The sequence below is a fragment of the Papio anubis genome, chromosome 6 (genome assembly GCF_008728515.1).
Source record: "Papio anubis isolate 15944 chromosome 6, Panubis1.0, whole genome shotgun sequence".
NCBI classification, from domain to species: Eukaryota; Metazoa; Chordata; class Mammalia; order Primates; family Cercopithecidae; genus Papio; species Papio anubis.
The window spans coordinates 49,183,904-49,206,008 of NC_044981.1; the positions used below are offsets into that span (position 1 = coordinate 49,183,904).

General features: G+C 39.4%; 1 pseudogene; it reads right to left on the reverse strand.

The window, feature by feature from the left end:
* Window positions 1-9,335: 9,335 nt before the first annotated feature.
* LOC110743079 lies at window positions 9,336-9,812 on the reverse strand (annotated as a pseudogene).
* Between the last annotated feature and the right edge of the window lie 12,293 nt (window positions 9,813-22,105).

Sequence of the window (22,105 nt, forward strand, 5' to 3'; positions counted from 1 at the left end):
AACTGAATCTTTTGGTTTATTTTGCCCTTTACAAATCGAGGAGTCAAATTTACTTCCCAGGTAACTGGAGGACTCTGGGTCGCTGTCAAAGATGATGCTCCCTTCCCACTGTTCATGGGTTGGCATTCTGGCATCGTGTTCTAAGGAGATGGTGCACGGTGCAGGAGAAGTCTTCACGGCTGGGTGTGGGCTCCTGCACCCCTCTACTTAGGATATGAAGGAGTTAACCCCCATTTCAAGACTGAACCCGACCCTGACCTCATTAGCAGTGCAAGACCCTCCGTAAACAAAGGAGGAAAAAGCTCCCTTAACTGAGAAAAGTAAAAAAAGTGTACATGTCTTAGGAAGTTGGGGGGCTCCTACCTTAGGCTCAGAGGCTCCCTAGAGAAGCCAGAGCTTTTCACACCTGGGTTAATAGGCTTCAGCCCGGCCCTAATGGGCTGCAGTGATCAAACATCATCTCAATCTGTATTTTATTCCAAGGCTTAGGTGTCTTCCTTGAGGCCAGGAAAGCAAAATCATTCACGATGTTATACAGTTTGGATGAGTCACTGTTCCTTTTTGTGCCTCAAGATCTTTATCTGTAAAAACAAATATGGACCTCCTAACATCCTTTACTTCATCAATATTGCCTATAGTTTAATTATAAAAAGCAGAAACAGCAACCTGTATATGAGTTCAAGGAGAATTGGAAACGTTAAATCGTGATGATCCCAGATTTATATATGAGTGCTTAGCATACAGTTTGTTTTCAGTTAATATTCCTCCCATACCAATTTTCTGTTTTTAAACGTGAATCTTTTTCAGTTGGACTTCCCTATAGGGAAAGGCAGAAAGAACAATGGAATCTGCTTTATGTGACATTTCCCCCTTTGTGTCCTATTAATTAAAAGCGGGGAGATCATGGCTAGAACTATAAATAGTGGAATGAAAGAAAAGAAAAAAAAGGAGGGGAATAAAAGGAAACAAGGAAGCAGAGAAAACCAAGGGATGTGTGCTTATGGGGACATACATTTATCTAGAAAAAAATAGATATGTCTTAGTCTCTGGTTGAATTGTTACATTGAGTGTCCTTTTCATTTGCTTTACAGAGGATGGGGGTTGATTACCACTGGGATTATATAAAGCAGGTGGTGTGTAATTTCCATATCCTATGGCAATTTTTCCTGCCCAAGGTTAGCTGGAGCCCTTGATAAACCGACCTGCAATCTATTATCCCGCAGGTAAGCTCCAGGCTACTCCTACCCACCACCACCACTTGGTAAAGAGAGGGTCTGAAACAATCACCTTTAGCAAGTAAAACCCAAGATTTTGAGGAGCCTGAAAATAACTGGAGTAAAGACCAGGCAAGATGAACCAAATAAGGAAAGAAAAGGGGTTAGAAGCTGGACAGCCCTGGGCTGCGTGTCACAGCCCCCCGGCTCCTTTGTTACGGTGTTAGGAGGCTGTAGAGGGAGTAAGGAAAGAGCAGTAGCTAGAACCTCTAGGTCGTTGACCGGCCCAGCGCGGGGACCCTGGGTGACTCTGGAAGAGGGCTGCTGTGGTCCCTGACTGCCAAGAGTCCGCAAGATCCGGTAGGCGGCTTACGGTGACCCAGAACGGGTGCGTATCCGCCGGCCAGTGTTAGCGGGTTAAGGGCTTGATTAAAAATAGTGCTGAAAGGAAGACCCCATTATTTTTTTATGAAGACACATTCCTTTTCTTCATTTGCAAATAACAGTTCCGTAGGGTCCCTCCCCAGGGACCCCGGGCGCTGAAGTTAGGGGCCAACTGAGAGTTGTTGGCCCGGTGGGAAGTGTCCCTTTCTTGAGGGCGCTCACGGCTTCCCGAGGCAAGCTGCTTTCCATGCTTGGACTTCGAGGGCGGTTGTCTGTCATGTTGAAGCCTCAGAAATTAAACGTGCAGCTCGCAAGTCCATTAATTTTAGCTTCCCATTAATCTATTTATAAGTGAGCCAGCGCTTGCTCTATAAATACAGTCCTATAAAATTGAACTCCTTCCCATAAATCTTCCAAGTTGTTTATTTACATGTATTCCCTGGCTCTCTAACGATCCTCGTGTAAACTTGGGGAAGACTCGGGCAGACCCTACCCACGACGGGGGAGTGCGCTCTCCTCCCGTTCCTCCCCGTCGGGGATCGCGGCCTCCTAGGGGAGGGAGCAACTGCGCGCGGTCGGAGGGAGTGGCTAGAAAAGAGAGGGCGAAAACTCATTTTTCCTTCTTGACTTTGTTTCCTTGTTTCTATCCTAAACTCGCAGTCTCCATATTTCCCATCACACGCTCCACGGTGATTTATATAGTCATAAACAGCATTCTTGCTACTGTAGCTCCTCTCATAGCTTGAGGTGAGCTCTTTTTCACTTTCCTGGCAGCCACTACTTTAAATCAGGCCTCATAAATAACCTCATGGGCTTCCTCAGGATGCGGTCAAACATCTCCCCGGATCTACTTTTCAGGCTTGGGTCTCGCCATGCCCCTCCCCTGGGTCACATGTTGGCGCACTCCCACTGCCTTTCCTTCAGGTTTCCAGAGCTCAATCGCCGACACCAGTTGGGAGACTGGGTAATAACACACGCTCTGGGCACAGGGACCGCGGGCCAACGAATCGCGCGTGCGCCGCGCCAGCCTGCGTCGAGCCGACGCACGCGGCGCCAGGGGCCCGCGTCTAGGCACGCTCTCCGGGTTGCCAAGCAGGGTGTCAACAAGCGCGCACGCGCAGATGCCCACGCAGGCGCACGCGCCGTGGCGCCTTCGGGCGTAAAGCCAGCCGCCGGGACTGGCCAGGGCTCGCAGCTCGCCTGCTAGAGTTTGTGGCGCGCCCTCGGGATCAGGGCACTGGGGTATTAAGGGGCTGCAGCGTGGGAAGGCTTTATTTATTTATTTATTTATTTATTTATTTATTTATTTATTTATGTAAGCTGCGTGTGCCCAGATTGAGGAAGCAGTTTTGTCACACAAGTTCAACACGTTCCACGCTGGTCACAAGCTAACAAGGTCAGGTAGTGATTTTTCGCCCACTTGCTCGTAAACCTATTAGTTCCTGCTCACCCTGCTCTTCGCTTTTCCTCCTCTCTCCGAAGGGCTGCAGCCTTCTGGAGCTGACTCGGGCGAGAGGCGTCCAGGGCCCAAATAGGGGTCACACCTGCTGTCCTCTGCATAAAAATGCTCTTAAAATTTTTTTTTAAATCAGCATAATGGCCAATGGAGTTAACAAAGCGTGACTTGCCCAGGCTGCACGGAGGGCAACTCTGGCAGTCATCTGTAACTCGACCAGTTAACGTCCCGAACGTGCCTGTTCGCAGAGATATTAGCAAACGTTTCAAGGATGTGGCTGTCAGATGTCATTAGCCAACGCTTGCTTACCCAACCATTTGCCTAACTGGGAGGAGGGCATGACCACGGCGTATAGGCGTAGAATTTGGGGTGGGCAGGAGTGTCACAGTTTGTTCCCTGTAATAGCCGCATGTTCCGAGCTGTGCAGACATTTATCAAATGACTGGAGAAAAGCTGGCACATGACTACTGGGCTACAGGGACGTGGAAAGGGAAGCTTCTCTGAGACTGGGACTGAACATGCAAGTCATGCAAGTCTTCTCTAGTGTGGAAACTCCCCAAACCAGACAGATCTACTGCCTAGAATAGGGTGGAGGATCGAGTCCAGTCACTGAGCCCTAGCACTTGCCATGTGAACCATAAGGCCCTGAACACTGGAAATTCAGCGTCAGGACTCTCAATCAGATGCCCTGCAGCTCGGAAGCACCTGATTGCGCGGAAGGCTGGTGGTGGTTACTTGGGCAAAGATAGTGCGACTCGAAACTCGAGTTTCTCGGATTTAGGAAATCCGATCTTTAGTTTCTACACAGCGTTGGATTTTACTTATAGTCAGCTGCTTGTTCTAAGTTTGAAAAGGGTCAGGTAGCTGTTGTACAAAATGACTGAGAAAGTGCTAGGCAATGCAACGAAAACAAGTATAAAACCAAATCAAGGCTCAGTGCTCCATTAGCTAGTCGTCGCCAAACAAATAAAATACATACAAAAAAAAAAAAAATGCCAGTACTAACTTTTGAGATTAAAGCATCAATCTTGGGAAGAATTTTTGGCAAATGTTATCCTCTCCGATACCTGATTTGCCAAGTGACTAGGTGAAAGGCCCTTTTGGGGGACTGTAGTTAGGGCTACTTACCACACTCATACACACAATATTGCAATATGGGAACTCCCCAATATCAGGACTAAATAAAACTCAACCACAACAAAGTAGTGTTTGCCGATGTGAATTTTCTTTGCCATGAGAGACCCATGTGTTAAGCAGAAGGAATTTTTGTTGTTGCTGTTTTTCTCATTGCTTAGGTTTAAAGACTCTTGCTTTTCTTGCTTTCAGTATAGAATTCTTTTGGCCAGGGATTCCTAAAGATGGGGAACTATCAAGATTGAGGCAAAAGCAAGGCTTTTAAAAAATAGGTTGTTTCATATGCTTTTCCTTTTGCTATGTTTGGAGGCAGAAGAGGGGGCCACAGGCATGAGCCCTCCCAGTGAAATGAGCCCCCGAATCATGTGTTCACTTTTATGTTCAATCGAAATATTCTTTTCTTCTTCAAAGATGAAGACCATTCAAGACAATGGGGCCAAATAATCTAAAGAAGGATCAAGCTGATCTTGGTCCCTGCGACCTTTTACCCTTCCTTTAATTCTCAGGAGTGAACATCTGTGTTTGGAGCCAATGTCTGAAAGTAATAAAGACAATTAGAGCATTTTATTTTTTCTTGGGGAGGGGGAGTTGGGTGCCAGTGTGCAGAGGTTAAATCTTTGTCTATGACACTGCTTTTCAGGATGAAACTAGTGGAATAACATCCACTAAGCCTTGCTGCTTCTCAGGCCCTGAGGAATGGAGTGTACTAATTATGTACTCTCAAGCTATAGGTAATTCATATGTTTCTTCCCCATCTTTATTAGTCTGTGGGCATTTAAAAAACGATCCTATCATATGTCACCTATACACCAGGAACAGAAGACAGTCTGCCTCTCTTCAACCTTGTTTGGGGTTTACTTTCAGGTGTGAGGACTATTAAATTAGGTTCCGGAATACGTTCTCACTCTCTCATCAGTTTTGTGAAGGCGCTTCCCTCTTTCATTGACCTAAAAACAAACTAAAGTCAAACCACACCCAAACCTTGACAAAACACTAATACTCACTACATGTTTGTCAATTTTTTGAAAAGTGTTTCAACCTTTAGTGTGTAAAACTGCAAAGTCCACTAATCTCAAGCCCATTCGAAAGGGTCAAAGATCTGAAAGAATAAGATATAGCAGAGATAACCAATTAGAGAAATTTATCTCCAAAACAAATGTCAACAGTGAAATAACACATTTTCTCAATACATGTTGTCCTTATGGCACTCTGTTGTGGGTTTTTGATGATCCAAAGCTTGTCTCTTGGAAAGGATATACCTGCGATCTTGAACGAGCAAACCTATTACATATGCATGCAGAAAACTCCGTAACAACTTAAAACTTTTGGGTGAAGTTAAGGTTGAAAAGTGACAAAATATCTCTCCATATCTCTATCCCTCTGTATGTATCTCCTGGAATCACAATTGCAGTGAAACTTTTTTCCTAATGGAGGTCATTTGGAAAAGCCATCCTATTTTTAATGTTTTAAAATTTGTAGAAGGGGATGTGTGTCTAGTAACCACAGTGTGAAACCTTAAAATGAGGGAAGAGTTTTCCTGTCAACTGGATACTGGATAGCTTCCCTGCATGTCATCACTCTAATGTCGACACAGAAACATGAGTTTGCGGTTGAATCATTCTACGTTTAATCACATATGTGCACACATAGAAGACTGTTATCACTCATCATTTCTCCTTGATGTTAAACATGTGTTGGGAATTTTGGAACTCTAACTTCTCCAGGTCATTCATATTTGTGACTTTGTTCTTACACATGCAGTTTAGAAACCTACAAGGTGATAACTAGGTTATTCTTCTGTTCCGTTTTTTTTTTTTTTTTTTTTTGCTGTTAATAACTCTGTCCTTCCTTTCCTTTCCCTCACTGACTCCCCCCACCCCAGCATTCTGTCAAGCAGTAGGCTGTAAAATAGTTATCCAGACCAGCAGCCAGGCAAGTGCCGTTTGAGAGTAATTTCTGCCCCAAGCGTTTAGCCCAGGGCAAAGCAAGCGTGCTCTCTAACTGATCAACCTGGATATTTCATTATTCATTAATTTACTGTTTAACCAAATCCCACTCATTATCAGAGGCAACGCTTGGCAGAGCCCAGCGAACAGTAGCAGTTGGTGTCAGGCGTGGAGAATTGGCCCATTTGATCCTGGGCTGTTTTATTATTCAACACCACTGACTGAGAAAAAGGTCCATGAATAATAAAGAGCCAAAGCGTGTTTGAACTGAGAAGCATGACACAGCCTTACAAAACAGCAGTTAGAAAATTAAAGGCAAGGTGGCCCAGACTTTGCATTTTTTATCTTGGCTGTGAGCACAGACATTTATATCCCTACATTGTTTTCAATGATTTTTTTTTCAAGTCTTTAAGACAGAGACATTTGTTTCAGTTGCACCCTTTCAAAACAGGCCATTGAAGAACTCAGGAGCAAACTTACACAGCAAGAAACAAACATGCCTCCAGATGGGAACTTGAAAATGTAATTTCTAACCTTATAATCAGTTAGGTCCTTTGTGGCCCTTCTCAGCTATAGGGAAGATTTGGGTGATTTTAATTCTCCTTTGGGCCTGCCATCATCCATACCCTGGGTTGTTTTAATAATATAATTCATCATGCCAATCAAACACATGTTATATTCCTTTTCTATCCAGCTGATTCCTTGACAAGTCTTTGGGTCCATAAGCACCTGGCCACACAGGGCATATAGCAAGGAGTTTATGGGCCTTATAGGTAATATTTAAGGTCTCATTAATACGAAAGAAGGGCTTATGAAATATATATGGATGGAGGCAGTAGAAGCACCTTTTCTGAATCTACACCGGCAACAGTGGTCGTGAGTTCTCAGGCTCTGGTTAGGTCTGTAAGTGTACAGTTGAATTGAATACACTTGTTGGATCTATTAGTGGCAGGCCTGAAAGTATGGTGTCTGTAGGACTGATCTATCCTGTCATTTGTTCTACTCATGCATCTTTTTAATCCATTGCTTTATAGTCCTTGAATAAGTATGATGGAACTTAAAACTGTAATGATAGCAGTACCTTTTTAATGTTTCCTTCTACTACCTAGTAACATTTATCCACACACAGCTTTACTTAGGCAGAAAAAACAAAGTGCAGGAGCTATGGCTCTTTTATTTAGATAAACAATAGCTGTGTAGGAAAAAGTTTCTGACTACCAACAAAGTCTACATGGGCTACCTATACCCATCAAAAGTAATATATAGCTGGGCATGGTGACACACACCTGTAATCCTAGCTACTCTGGAGGCTGAGACAGGAGAGTTGCTTGAGCCTAAGAGTGCAAGACCAGCCTGGGCAATGTGGTAATACTCCTGTCTCAAAAAAAAAAAAAAAAAAAAAAAAAAATGTAATATATATAACCTTCATAACTCGGCCAGGTAGAATGGCCTGGGCGCTAAATACTTAGAATGACATGTAAAAGCTCCTGTTCAAAGGTGGTAGTGGTGAAACCAAATTTCAAGTGATTTTTAATACTGGCATCTGTAAACCAATGCCGAAAGCACTAGAGGGATGTTAACATTTTTTACCTCAGGACATTTGCTTGCTTATATCGTTTGGCTGCGTCCCCACCCAAAGCTCACCTTGAATTGTAATAATCCACACTTGTCAAGGGCAGGGCCGGGTAGAGATAATTGAATCGTGGAGTCAGTTTTCCCCATACTGTTCTGGTGGTAGTGAATAAGTCTCACAAGATCTGATGGTTTTATAAATGGGAATCCCCCTGCACAAGCTCTCCTGCCTGTGCCATGTAAGACATGCCTTTGCTTCTCCTTTGCCTATTGCCATGATTATGAGGTCTCCCCAGCCATGCTGAACTGAATTCATTATACCTCTTTCCTTTATAAATTACCCAGTCTTGGGTATGTCTTTATTAGCAGTTTGAGAACAGACTAATACACTTGCCTTGGATGCATTTGGAAACTGTTGTTAATATGTTGAATATAAAATAGGATGCAACATTGGCTTGGAAAGGGTTCTTTTAACATCATAAGATGTTAAAGAATGGCTTGTCCAACATCATGCATGTAACTCTTGACAGAACTGCAAATACAACTTTGATTTCAAAGTGCTCTTTCCTCTACAATAGATGTTAGAGCTTAGGTTTCTATTTTAGATATTAGTGTCAATTATTTTCTACGTAACTTTCTATAGTTTTGAAGGAAGAGAGCTTAAAAAAATTCTGATCCCATTGGACTGGAGTACAGTATTTTTAAACTTATAACTTTTTACTTTCATTTTTTATTTTTAAAATTTCAACTTTTATTTTAGATTACGAGTTACGTGCACAGGTTTGTTACGTGGGTATATTGCAAGATGCTGAGGTTTCGGGTATGACTGAACCCATCATCCAGGTAGTAAGCATAGTTCCTAGTAGGTGGTATTTCAACCTTGACCTCCCCAATCCATTTTATTTATTTATTTATTTATTTATTTATTTATTTATTTAAGACAGAGTGTTGCTCTGTCACCCAGGCTGGAAGTGCAGTGATGTGATCTTGGCTCGCTGCAACCTCTGCCTCCTGGATTCAAATGATTCTACTGCTTGAGCCTCCCGAGTAGCAGAGATTATAGGCGCCCTCCTCCATGCCTGGCTAATTTTTGTATTTTTAGTAGAGGCCGGCATCCACATGTTGGCTAGGCTGGTCTCAAACTCCTGACCTGAAGTGATCCACCTTATACTCATGAAAAGTAACATATAGCCGGGAGCCACTGTGCCTGGCCTTCCCTCCATCCCCCGTCTTATTGTCCTCAGTGTTTATTGTTCTCATCTTTATGTAAATGTATACCTAATACTTAGCTCTCACTTGTGAGGATATGAAGTATATTTGGTTTTCTGTTTCGGTATTAATTAAGTTAGAATAATGGCCTGCAGGTGCATTCATGTTGCTGCAAAGGACATGATTTTGTTGCTTTTTATGGCAGCATAGTATTCCACCGTGTATATGTACCACATTTTCTTTATTCAATTCACTGTTGATGGGCATCTAGGTTGATTCCACGTCTTTGCTATTGTGATTAATGCTTCAATGAACATTCAGGGACATGTGTATTTTTCATAGAATGATTTATTTTTCTTTTGGGTACATATATCCAGTAATGAGATTGCTTAGCTAAATAGTAGTTCTACTTTTAGTTCCTTTTTGTTGTTGTCCCAGATTTATTGAAAATAATACAGCATTGCAGAAAAGATTTAAACAGGTCCCCAAGGCATTTTGAAATTCATCCCAACTGTAGGCTGAGTGACCTGCAGGTTGGACAGACTGCCGAAGTCCAAAAGCTTCAGCATTTCCTTAGTGTCAGGATCTACTTCAATGATCCCCTGATCCAGGGCTGAGACCTCAGGAACATAATTGTCTTTCCTTTCTCTCACCTCCTCCTGCAGCTTGATGGAGATACCTCTTACTGGGCCTCTCTGAATCTGCTTCATCTGATAGGTGACATAGCCTACTATCTTGTTGTGGAGCTTCTTGCTGGGGATAATGGTGATCTCCTTGCACATGCACTTGTTCGATTGGAAGTCATTGCTCAGGCTCATGTAGTACTTTTTCTGTGATGATGCAGGCAGCCTTCTTCACGGTTTTGGTGAAAACGTGGCCCATGTTGGTGGGTCCTTGGTAAAAGAGGTAGTTCTTTGAGAAATCTCCAAACTGCTTTCCACAGAGGTTGAACTAATTTAAATTCTCACCAACAGCGTATAAGTGTTTTCTTTTCTCCATAGCCTCACCAACATCTGTTATTTTTTGACTTTTTCATAACAGCCATTCTGACTGGTATGAGATGATATCTCATTTTGGTTTTGATTTGCATGTCCCTGATGATTAGTGGTTTTGAGCATTTTTTAAATATGTTCATTGGCTGCTTGTATGTCTTCTTTGAGAAGTGTCTGTTCATGTCCTTTGTTCACTTTTTAATGGGGTTATTTGCTTTTTGCTTATTAAATTGTTTAAGTTCCTCATCGATTCTGAATATTGGACCGTTGTTGGATATATATTTGTGAATATTTTCTCCCATTATGTAGATTGTCTGTTTGTTCCTGAGTATGTTATTTTTAAAAACAGATCCTTTATAATGGATACTCTTTTGGTACACAATTTTTGGCATTAGTTGCAAGAAGAGGGAAAAATTTTTCTTCCAACTTGGTTGGTATTGGAAAGTCAGGGTAATAAGATAAAGAACCCTGTTGTTTCCCTTCTCAATATGAGAGACCAAGTTGTTCGCCTACTATTATAAATAAAAGTTAGTATAAGTTATTATAACTAAGTATGAACATGATTGAAACTTATGACAGATAAAGATAATGCTTTGACTTCTCAAGTCATACTACTAGCCCTGATTAAATCCACATCCTTGCGTTTGCCCACATGTGAAGAACTCTTGAAGTGAAGAAAATTAGATAAATATCAAACATTCATCCACTTGAGAATCACAAGGTCCTTGTTCTCCGTTTTTTTTTTTCCTAACCTTGCTCTAGGTTGAATTGAATTTTTATCAATTCAGTATCTTGAATTGATCCAGATATTGAATCTTTTTCCAAAGTGAGATGTGATCTAGGACTTTTAAGATTCTTGGGTATCACTTTAAGTCTTTGGGATTTAGAACTTCAAAGGGTTGGGAAGAGCAGCGCATGAGAGGAACTCGTCTTCATAATCCGTTTAGAAGAGAAGGTCTGTTGAACATTTGGAAGGGGAAAAATTTGACATTTTTTCTGGACTTCGTGAATCATAAAGACAAAGAGGCTTAGTATAAGTATCACTTCACCTGAGAAAATGTCCTTTCCTAACTCCTCTACCTGTTATAATTACTCCTTTTTAACTTCTCTATCAACTATTCTATTGCTGGCTGCACATTAGAATCACCTAATTAAAAAATAAATACTAGTGCCCCAAGCCCCATCCTCTGCTTTATTTGATCTGGGACACTGATATTGCTTCAAAAAATCCCTAGATGATTCTAATGTGCAACCAGCATAGCAAAACAGTGCCGTATGTTCCCAGAGCACTTTATTTCATAACTGGACACTTACTCTGTTGTCCCACAGTTCTTTAAAATTCTGTCTCCCTGGTCGCTTCATATGATAAACTGAGTATAAAGACCACGTCTTAGTCAACTTACATAAGACATAACCTCTAGGAGTTGCTTGCTCATTGAGTTCTTCTTCTTCTCCTCCTCCTCCTCCTTCTCCTCCTCCTCCTCCTTCCTCCTCCTCCTCCTTCCTCCTCCTCCTCCTCCTCTTCTTCTTCTTCGCCTCCTCCTTCTTCTCCTCCTCCTCCTCCCCCTTTTCCTCCTCCTCCTCTTCCTCCTCCTTCTCCTCCTCTCCCCTTCTCCTTCTCCTTCTTCTGATGGAGTCGCACTCTGTTGTCCAGGCTGGAGTGCAGTGGCATGATCTCGGTTCACTGCAACCTCTACCTCGCAGGTTCAAGCAATCCTCCTGCCTCAGCCCCACTAGAGGCTGGGATTACAGGCATGTGCCACCATGCCCAGCTAATTTTTGTATTTTCAGTAGAGATGGGAGTTTTGCCATGTTATCCAGGCTGGCCTCGAACTCCTGACCTCAGGTAATCCACCCGCCTCAGCCTCCCAAAGTGCTGAGATTATAGGCATGAGTCACTGCGCCTGGCCTAATTGAGTTCTTCTTTTTAAAAATCCCCAACACATTCTACTGAACAATCACCAAGTTCTACAATCTGGGGCTACATCAGAAAATAAGACAGACCTAGTCCTTTACCTTATGAAATTTACAGTATTTTTTCCTTGAGGGCAAGTATATTGTCCTTGCATTTGCAAATCTATCTAGAGTTCGCTAATAGCTCACCAAGAAACATCACAGTAGAACAAATAATTATTAAATGCTTTCTGTTTGCTAGCCACTGTGCTAGGTCTTGGCTACAAGAGGGCAGATGAACCAAGCTACAGAGGTCTTGATTGGGACATACTGTTTTATCTGCCCTTAGGACTGACCCATTTTGTGTTTTCTAAAACTTGTATGTTTGTGAAATTTTCATTTAAACTCCACTTACTTGACACATTAAATCACAAAGATTTTTAAAATCTAGAAGATTTCTACAAATTACTAAAAAATCGTATGGTTTCAGTGCCTATCCCTGCACTCTAAATGGTAAATAGAATGAATAGATGTTTGTAGATTGCTTCAATTTCAGTTTTACCCCAAGTAGGACACAGTACACTTTTTGGGTAATAATGAACGTAAAATATATATCTGGTTATTTCAATACGGTATGTGTCATCTTCATTTCCTTCTAAATCAAAGATAAGTATCCATTTTGCAGAGAAAATAATTAGAACATATTTGCCTTTCACTTTATGAAGTACTTTCATTAGTTTAAATAACATCATCTGATTTGATCCTTGCACCAAGTCTGAGATGTAGGATGGTTACCAAAGCACTTCTCTTGATTTTACAGTGAGGAAACTTAGGCTCAAGTTGACACTCAAGCTCACCTTGCAAGATAGTGGCAGAGCTGATAAGTTCAATGCTCTTTCTGTCATCCCATGCTGCCATAAATGTAAGTATGCATCCATAGGCATCATATAAATATGCCAATACCAAGTTTTGCTAAAGTACTTGAAAAGCAAAAACAAAAAATCTAGTACATTAATGTGTTATAGCATAATATATGTTTTAACAGCTTATTAGTTTGCATTAGCTAGAGAAAGATGTGCTTCTCACATTTGTGCAAAATTGAACTATCGAATATTTTTAAAAGGATGAAGATTTACCTCTTTCAAGTATATAAAAGAAGTGGACCTGCAATAATTAAAGATTTCTTTTAGAGGTTCTTAGAGTGCCTACTTTGGTTAATACTTAAGAATGTTTTGTAATTATACTCTCAATTATCTTTGTGTAAATGGGTGTTCCTCAAGTACTTGAGGATGCTAACAACAGTGTATTCTCTTAAACAGTCTACATATGCTCCCTATAAACTTTATTTACACTACAGATTTGTTCAGCAAGTCTTTTGTTTGTTGATATGGTAACGGAAAACTTCTGCTTAGCCAGCCTTTCAGTAGATCAGAAATTCCGATTTAAGGTGAGTCTGAATTAATGAGGTTTTACTTTATTTGCAATTTAATAGGTGTTGCCCCATATATCTGTCTTTACATACATGTATAACTTTATTAATATATATGTTTTTATACATTTAACAGTACTTTGCAGAGCTACTGACTTGATTTATCAATGAACCTGAGAAATTTCAAATTATTTTATAGCTTCTTAGCATAGATTTGTCTTAGTCTGTCTGTAGCTGTGGAGGAAAAATTCTGTTTCCTTAAGTCCTTTTATGAGGGTGCCAAAAGGTATAAAAATATGAAGCCATTTAATAGCCAGGCTCTTTGAAACTACCAAGCACACACAGTGTGCGTGCTAAGTTTAATCACAGTGATGGATTTACACATAATGTCTCAATTCCAGACTCCCTCATTAGTGCAGTCAATCTTGAAATTCTCCCTGGTGAGAAGGGTGAAGGTGACTTCAATACCTGTGAGGACGGCTGGATATTGACAACACCCAGAAAAAGACAGTGGGAAAAATCTCTACCATATGAGGCTATAATCCTAGCTGTGGTCAATGTGTTGAAAGCTTTATATTTCCTGACCACAGGATCTTTCTATAAAATGAACAGGGAGGAGGGATATTCCTAGGATTAGCCAGCTGGCTATTCCTATATGCTTATTAAAATTTCTGGAAGAAATGGTGGGGCCTTTAAACCCTTTTACAATAAAATGACTATATCCGTTTGAGAAATTATAACTTTTCCCTCCTCCAACTATTTCATGCAAGAGGGCAGAATAAAATATTTTCAAACTTAAAATTTGATAGTTGCAGCAAAGAAATGGGAATATAGAAAATGGTGGTAAAAACAGCAGTAGCAGCAGAAGCAAGGAGAGAATCCAGATGTCACCTTTGCAGGAAGTCTTTTTCTCCTCTGAGGACCCGCAGGTCAGGCTTTTAAATTTTGGGCAAAACACAGTTTTATTCCATGCCATACAGAGTGTGGAGACAGCCTTGTCTTTTGGAGGCTGCATTTGGAACCTGCTGCCTCTTTTATTCAACACCCACATGTTATTCCTCTAGCTTGCTGAGTGAATCCCTGCACGATTGTGGCATTAAAGAAAGCAAAGCACTGGCAATGTATCTAGCCTCTTTGTTTAGGAGAAGAAAACCAAGTAACTTAACACTTAACATTCATCAGAAGACACTGGGTCATCAGGAACACTGTAGAAATAGCATTAGAATTGGGTCCCTTTTATACGAAATCCTCAGGGTGTTTAGTCAATAGTACCAGACGCCAGAATATTGTGTTTTATAGTCTTCTTTCTCCTCTTCCTTCTCCCCCTCCTCTTCTTCTTTTTGATAGAGATTTAGTAAGTAAAGCCAAGATGTGTGTGTGCGCGCGCGCACACACACACACACACACACACTCTCTCTCTCCCTCTCTGTGTGTGTGTGTGTCTCTGAATATATAAGTAGATCTCCATTTCCTTCTTCCTCTCCCTCTACTTTAAATAGATCACTAAGCCAACTAGCTCTTCATTTTCAGATGAGGGCCCTCAGGATATACATAGAGGATATCCAGTGAACCTTCAGTATCTTGACATTTTATCATTCCGTTTGAGACTGTGTATTTTGTTCTAATTGATATTTTCAGAACTTGATTGGGGCCTTGAATGAACTTGAAGGAAAATCTTTTGTTGAAAAGTATAATTAAAACAATAGTTTATATTTGTTTAGCTTTTGTACAGTTTATAGTGTGCCTTCATACATTTTATTTAATTCCCCATAACAATTTATCTGATATATTATGAACTACTTAGAATTAGTTAAGCAGAGGGCTGTTGAGGAAAGTTAATAGGCTTGTTCAGCAATAAGAAACTAAAGAGATTTAACCTGACTTTCTGGAAGTCTTCTAATTGCCATTGGACATCCTGCCACACCAGAGTCCTCTAAATCGTAATAGACAATCCACACTTATCAATTTGACTACAATAATTTAGGTGGATCATGAAAGAATGAATTAGCATATTTTAAAGGGGTGTGTATGTCTGAATTAGCATATTTTTAAAGGGATGTGTGTATAAGGGACCCAATTCTAATTCTACTCCTAGAGTGTTCCTGATGACCCAGTGTCTTCTGATGAATGTTAAGTGTGTTTCCAACCCTCTGGTTTCTGGGGGTGGGGTGTATATATGTAAGTCATGGGTGGTAGTGTAAGATGAAGAGAGGGCACTGAGTTTTAGAAAGATGTCTGCTTTCTGGCATTTAATCATCAGGATTTAAGAGCATGAAAAGACAAAGGATATGTTAAATGATTGTCCAAAGGGGAATGAGGAAAGGAATATAAGGATGGAAAAGAAAGCAAGATAGGACAGAATGGAGAAATAAAGGAAAAAATAGATTAACAATTGGGAAAGTAAGTGAAACAGCTGGTAATACCACTGTTCTTTCTGACTGAAGGCTAATTTTGGGACCCTCAAAGATGATGTTGAAATTGACTCAGCCAGATATTTAACATGAGTTCGAGACAAGAAAAGGCTTCCTTCACTCTAAATATCTCTTCTACCTGATTCTTGAATGCCAGAAATTCTCTTAATATGAGGCAAAGTTTTTCAGTTCTCTATTACAAATTAAAGATTTTTAAAGCACAAATCTATAGGTAAAAGAGTACATTAGTATAAATGATTTTCTGTCAAAATATAAAGGGTAATTTCAGCTTATTTTTTGTTTGGATATACGAGTTGTATTCACAGTAAAATATTCTTTGTGTTTTCAATAATGAGGTGGAGCTACCACTACACAAAAAATGAATGGAGTCACTGGAGACTCTAAAGAGATATTTTACAATTTGCACCTGGTTATATCCATGCACTTGCGTATGGGCAAACAGGTTATTCATAGCGATGTCTTAGTAAATGTGATATGTGTAATTAGACAGTTTACTTTGTAGTAGCCTTTCTGATCATCTCTCAAAGGTATACATCTCAGATATATAGTCAGATGACGGATTTAGAGAATGATGGTTTTTCTAAACCAAAGAGAAATTCCAAACCCTAGAGAAAGATTCAGAAAACTTTGTCTTGCAGGTAAATATTTTTATAAGTCTGAGCAAATGATTCAATTAATTTCAACATAGTAAACTTTACTATATAGAGTGCAATGCACTAGCTTCTGCAGAGGAAACAAGGTGAAGAGACACAGCTTTCTAGATCCAAAAGAACATAAAGTTGAGTTAAGGAGGCAATGCTATTTCTTAAGTTGGATAAGATGAAGAGAAATTTAAAAAAATGTATAATTTAAAGCTAAGTTGAATTTCCCTTCCCTTCTCTTTCCTTCTCTTCTCCCTACCTTCCATCCTTTCATCCGTCCTCTTTTTAAATTTCTTCTCACGTGTCTTTTTTCCTTGAGTGCCAGCTTTGTTTTTACTCAAAGCAAGTCAGCAAGTCTGGCATTCATCAGTTTAGCAGAGATAATCCTTAGTTCCTAGAAAGGCTGATTTTTTTGTTGTTGTTGTAATGAAATCAAGAAAACAAAGGCCTAGCATTCCAGGTTTATACATGCCAATGTATCCAAGTAAAAGAGAGGAAAGGCATGAATCTTCAAGTAAAAAGTACTAGATAATTAGAGATAGGTGACTTTACTCTAAATTCAATTACTAGCTACTTGTGGCTTTAAGGGACTGTATCTTAGTTTATTCATTTATAAAATGGAAATATCATTTTACACTTGCCTCCTAGAGTTGCTATGATGGTTAGTATAATTAATATATGAAAAAGTGTTCTGTTTCAGTGCTACAAATGTTAGTTTACAAGGAGTCTGGATTTTTTCATTAACTAATATAGCACTTCACGTGAAATGAAAAATAAAAAGGAACCCTATTCTGTATTTTGCATGTGAAAGAAGAGAGACATAAATTGCTTTCATTAAGGTTGCACATAAGGAAAGCAAAGACAGGAAAGCAAATCACCTTTATGTGTTTTATTGTCTTAGCTGGAGTGCGTTGAATTTTGTCCTTCAAAATATATGTTTAAGTCCTAAACCTTGGCATCTGTGAAGGTGACCTGATTTTTTTTTTTTTTTTTTTTAAGAGTTTTGCAGATATAATTAAGCTAAGGATCTTGAGATGAGACCATCTGGGATTAGGGTGGGCCCTAAACTCAATGGTGGGTATCCTTAAAAGAGACACAAAAGAAGATGCAAAGAGACACAGAAAGAGAAGCCATGAGAAGACAAAGGCAGAAATTAAACTGCTGTGTCTTCAAGTCAAGGAATGACGGAAATTAAGGAGAGTCACCAGAAGTTAGGAGAGAGGCATAGAATAGGTTCTCTCCCAGAATCTCCACCAACATCTTATTTTCAGACTTCTGGATTTCAGAATGGTGAGAGACTACATTTCTGTTGTTTTAAGCCACCCAGAAGATTCTAACGCGAACTAAGTTTCAGACCTACTGCTTGAGCATTGAGGGAAACAAATTACCAAACTAGAGCTCATTATTTCTACTTAATGTCTGGTAGGTTGTTTTATAGGAAACTCTCACCTTACTTGTAGGCATGATTGATACCAATTAGCTTCAGATAATGCTAAGAAAAATTTCATTTCAATGTCCTTTCAAGGAAATTAGCTCTAGAAATCAGATAATTTTATTGATAGGGTAATAAGTACATACTAGGGGAAGTTTCTGGTTTAATTTGAGAATGTCGTCTGACAGAATACATTAGATTTAGACCAAAATGTGTTACTTTTCATTTACTCTCTAAACCAGAACTTGTTGGAAGTAAGAACATTCTTTTCAGATTTAACTAATTTATCATTAATAAGCTGTGTTCTTCAGTACATGGTCCTGCCAAATGCTACATTAGAAAAAGTTTCCTTTGACTTGAAACCATTATCAGGATTTTCGTCTCTTACAGCTTTAAGATGCATGGTAAATGGTCTGAGAAATCTTGCAATAAAAAAACTATTTATCCCTGTTTAAGAATTACTGAAATTTATTTGAAAATAGAAGGTTATTTTCCTTCTCTCATATAATATCAATGGATAATACACAAAATAAGTGATCTCCAGAAAATTGTTTTTTAAAAATATATATTATTAGAATTTTGTCTGGTTGAGAAGAGACTGTTAAATGAGACAACTTTAGGGGTTCACATTTGACAAATCTGGGACAATTTGCCATCAAAATGAGTAAGGATAGTAATGGGTTATAACCCATGAAAAATACAAAAATTGATAATTCCATACTAATAATCAGTTGATTGATAATTAAGTAGAAGGAAAGGAGAAGAAAGCTCTTTCTGGTCGTAGGATGCCAAATAATAAATGTAGAGAGACACACACTCATCCTTTTCTATGGCTGCATAGTATTCCATGGTGTATATGTGCCACTTTTTCTTAATCCAATCTGTCACTGATGGACATTTGGGTTGATTCCAAGTCTTTGCTATTGTGAATAGTGCCGCAATAAACATACGTGTGCATCTGTCTTTATAGCAGCATGATTTATAATCCTTTGGGTATATACCCAGTAATGGGATGGCAGGGTCATATGGTACTTCTAGTTCTAGATCCTTGAGGGATCGCCATACTGTTTTCCATAATGGTTGAACTAGTTTACAATCCCACCAACAGTGTAAAAGTGTTCCTATTTCTCCACATCCTCTCCAGCACCTGTTGTTTCCTGACTTTTTAATGATTGCCATTCTAACTGGTGTGAGATGGTATCTCATTGTGGTTTTGATTTGCATTTCTCTGATGGCCGGTGATGATGAGCATTTTTTCATGTGTCTGTTGGCTGAGTTTGTGTCCTTTGTAGGGACATGGATGCAGCTGGAAAGCATCATTCTCAGCAAACTATCGCAAGAACAGAAAACCAAACACCGCATGTTCTCACTCATAGGTGGGAACTGAACAATGAGATCACTTGGACTTGGGAAGGGGAACATCACACACCGGGGCCTATCACGGGGAGGGGGGAGGAGGGAGGGATTGCATTGGGAGTTATACCTGATGTAAATGACGAGTTGATGGGTGCTGATGAGTTGATGGGTGCAGCACGCCAACATGGCACAGGTATACATATGTAACAAACCTGCACGTTATCCACATGTACCCTAGAACTTAAAGTATAATAAAAAAAAAAGAAAAAGAAAAGAAAAAGGTTTGCATGTTGTATAGATGCATACTGAAGTATGTGGGAGTGAAATGGAATGAGATCTGAGATTTGCTTTGAAATTCTTCAGTAAAGTAAAGGAAGGAAGAAAGGTCAGGAAGGAGGAGGGGAGAGAAGAAAAGAATGACAGAGGAAGCACAAATGGCAAAATCTTGCTAATTCGGGAATCTGGGTTATGGCTATAATGAAGTTCATATTGTACTTTGGTCTTTTGTGTATGCTTGAAATTGTCTAGTAAAAAATATTTTTTGCTGTAAAAAACAAAAAAACAAAAAAACAAAAAACAAAATAAATGTAGAGAGAGTGATAAGAGTTTTTAAAAATCACCATTTTGCAACCATCATTGTAAAAATTGATTTGGATGAGAGTCATCAATAGATCCTAAAATTAATGAGTACAATATGATGGATGTCAAGTTATTTATATAATTGCAAGGCATGCACCCAACTGATTACTTATTAATTGTAAGAGAAAAATTATTATCAGTAGAAAATGTTGACTACCACTGTTTCAACAAGTACCATGTGTCTCCTCATAAGAAGCCACTTAAACTTTGACACTGCTGTTTGAAACTTGGGGAAAAAAATGCATAAGTTGAATTTAATCACAAAGAAACATCAGGTAAACCCAAATTTAGGGACAGTGTACAAAATAAGTGACTTTCACTCTTCAGAAATATCAGTGCTGTGAAAGATAGAGACTGGCCAAGGAACTCTTTCTTTCAGATTTTAAAAGACTTGAAACTAAATGCAATTTATAATCCCAGAATAGAAGCTGGATCCAAGAAAAAATTGCTGTAAGGATTTATTGGAGAAACTGATATATATTAATCAATATAATCAATATATTAGAAATATAATCAATATATTAGAAAATAATGTTGCACAAATGTTTTCTAGTTTTGATATTTGTACCTTCATAAAGTGACATGATATGTGCAACTTATTCTTTTTAAAAATTATTATTTTTGAGACTGGATCTCATTCTGTTGCCCAGGCTGGAGTACAGTGGTATGATCATAGCTCACTGCAGTCTCAATCTCCAAGGCTCAACCATCCTCCCACCTTAGCCTGCCAAGTGGCTGGGACTTCAGGCCTGTACTACCACACCTGGCTAATTTTTCAAATTTTTAGTAGACATGAGATCTTGCTGTGTTGCCCAGGTTGGTCTTGAACTCCTGAGCTCGAGCAATTATTCTGCCTTGGCTTTTCAAAGTGCTGGGGTTACAGGTGTGAGCCACTGCACCTGGCAAAATTAATATTACTTTTGATTGACAAATCATAATCATATGTATTTATAGGGTAAAATGTAATGCATATATATATGTATATTATACACACACACTTACAGGGTAGAGCTTATTTTTAAATATTTTAGGAGAACATGAGAGAAGGAGAAAGGAAGGAAGGTAACAAAATGAGGTAAAATGGTGAATCTGTGTGAATATGGGAATGATTTCTTCTGAAATCACTTGTGTAAGTTTGATAATGTTTCTACATAAAACTGTTGTAAAAAGTGGAAAAAGCATTTTTTTTTTCCAGAAAGAATTTCCTGCTGCTAAAGAGAGGAAAATTGAATTATGCATTTGGACTGTGTTTCTACAACTAATAACTTTTCATCTCTCACTAGTGAATAAGAGTAACAGGCTTAGATGCTGTCATATTTATTTACATTAAATACAAAAAACTAGCAGTGTTGAAAGTTCACATTGGTCAAACAACATAGCTCACACATTTGTAATATGTAATATTATGTTTTCAGCATAAACATATAATGCAAGATACTCTACAATGGGTTAGGCCTAGGTCAGATATCATTTTGTTTAATATGCAAACACAAAAATCTTGATTGAAAACCTGATTTGTGACCATTTGGTAGAATTTTCTCTCTTTAAAAATGATCAAATGGAGTTATTTGAAATATATATAAAGACACTTTATAAAGATACAAAAATATTAAGAATAATTAAATGCTCATAATAGAATGAAATAGATGTACTTACTAAATCATTAAATTACACACAACTGTAGACAAAACGAACTTTTTTTTTTTGAGACGGAGTTTTGCTCTTGTTGCCCAGGCTGGAGTGCAATGGCGCGATCCCGGCTCTGCGCGATCTCACCGCAAACTCTGACTTCCCGGGTTCAAGCAATTCTCCTGCCTCAGCCTCCCGAGTAGCTGGGATTACAGGCACGCGTCACTACGCCAGGCTAATTTTGTATTTTTAGGAGAGACAGAGTTTCTCCATGTTGGTCAGGCTGGTATCGAATTCCCAACCTCAGGTGATCCGCCCGCCTCAGCCTCCCAAAGTGCTGGGATTACAGGCGTGAGCCACCGCGCCCGGCCCGACAAAACGAACTTTAAGTATTATTTGGGAATAGTGATATTATAGTTCTGTGTTATTTCTTCATTTCTTCCCACCAAAGCCAGCAGCAGATGTGGCTAGAAAAACATCTCTGTTGTGGTTCAGGTCCAGACACTCAATTTTTCTGTTACCGCCGGAGTCCACATCAGTCCATGCCCATGTACCCATGCTGATGTGTTGCATCTTACAGTGGTCCATAGAGGCCTTGTCATGCTTCTGTCATATTTATATATGAATTATGTAGAATTCTTTGTCTCTCTGCCTGCGACAACAAAGTTTAGCATTTGAAGTGCAAAATCCTTATCTACTGGTATCTGTTTACTGGTAAATAAAGCCTTATCTGCTGGCTTTAGCTAT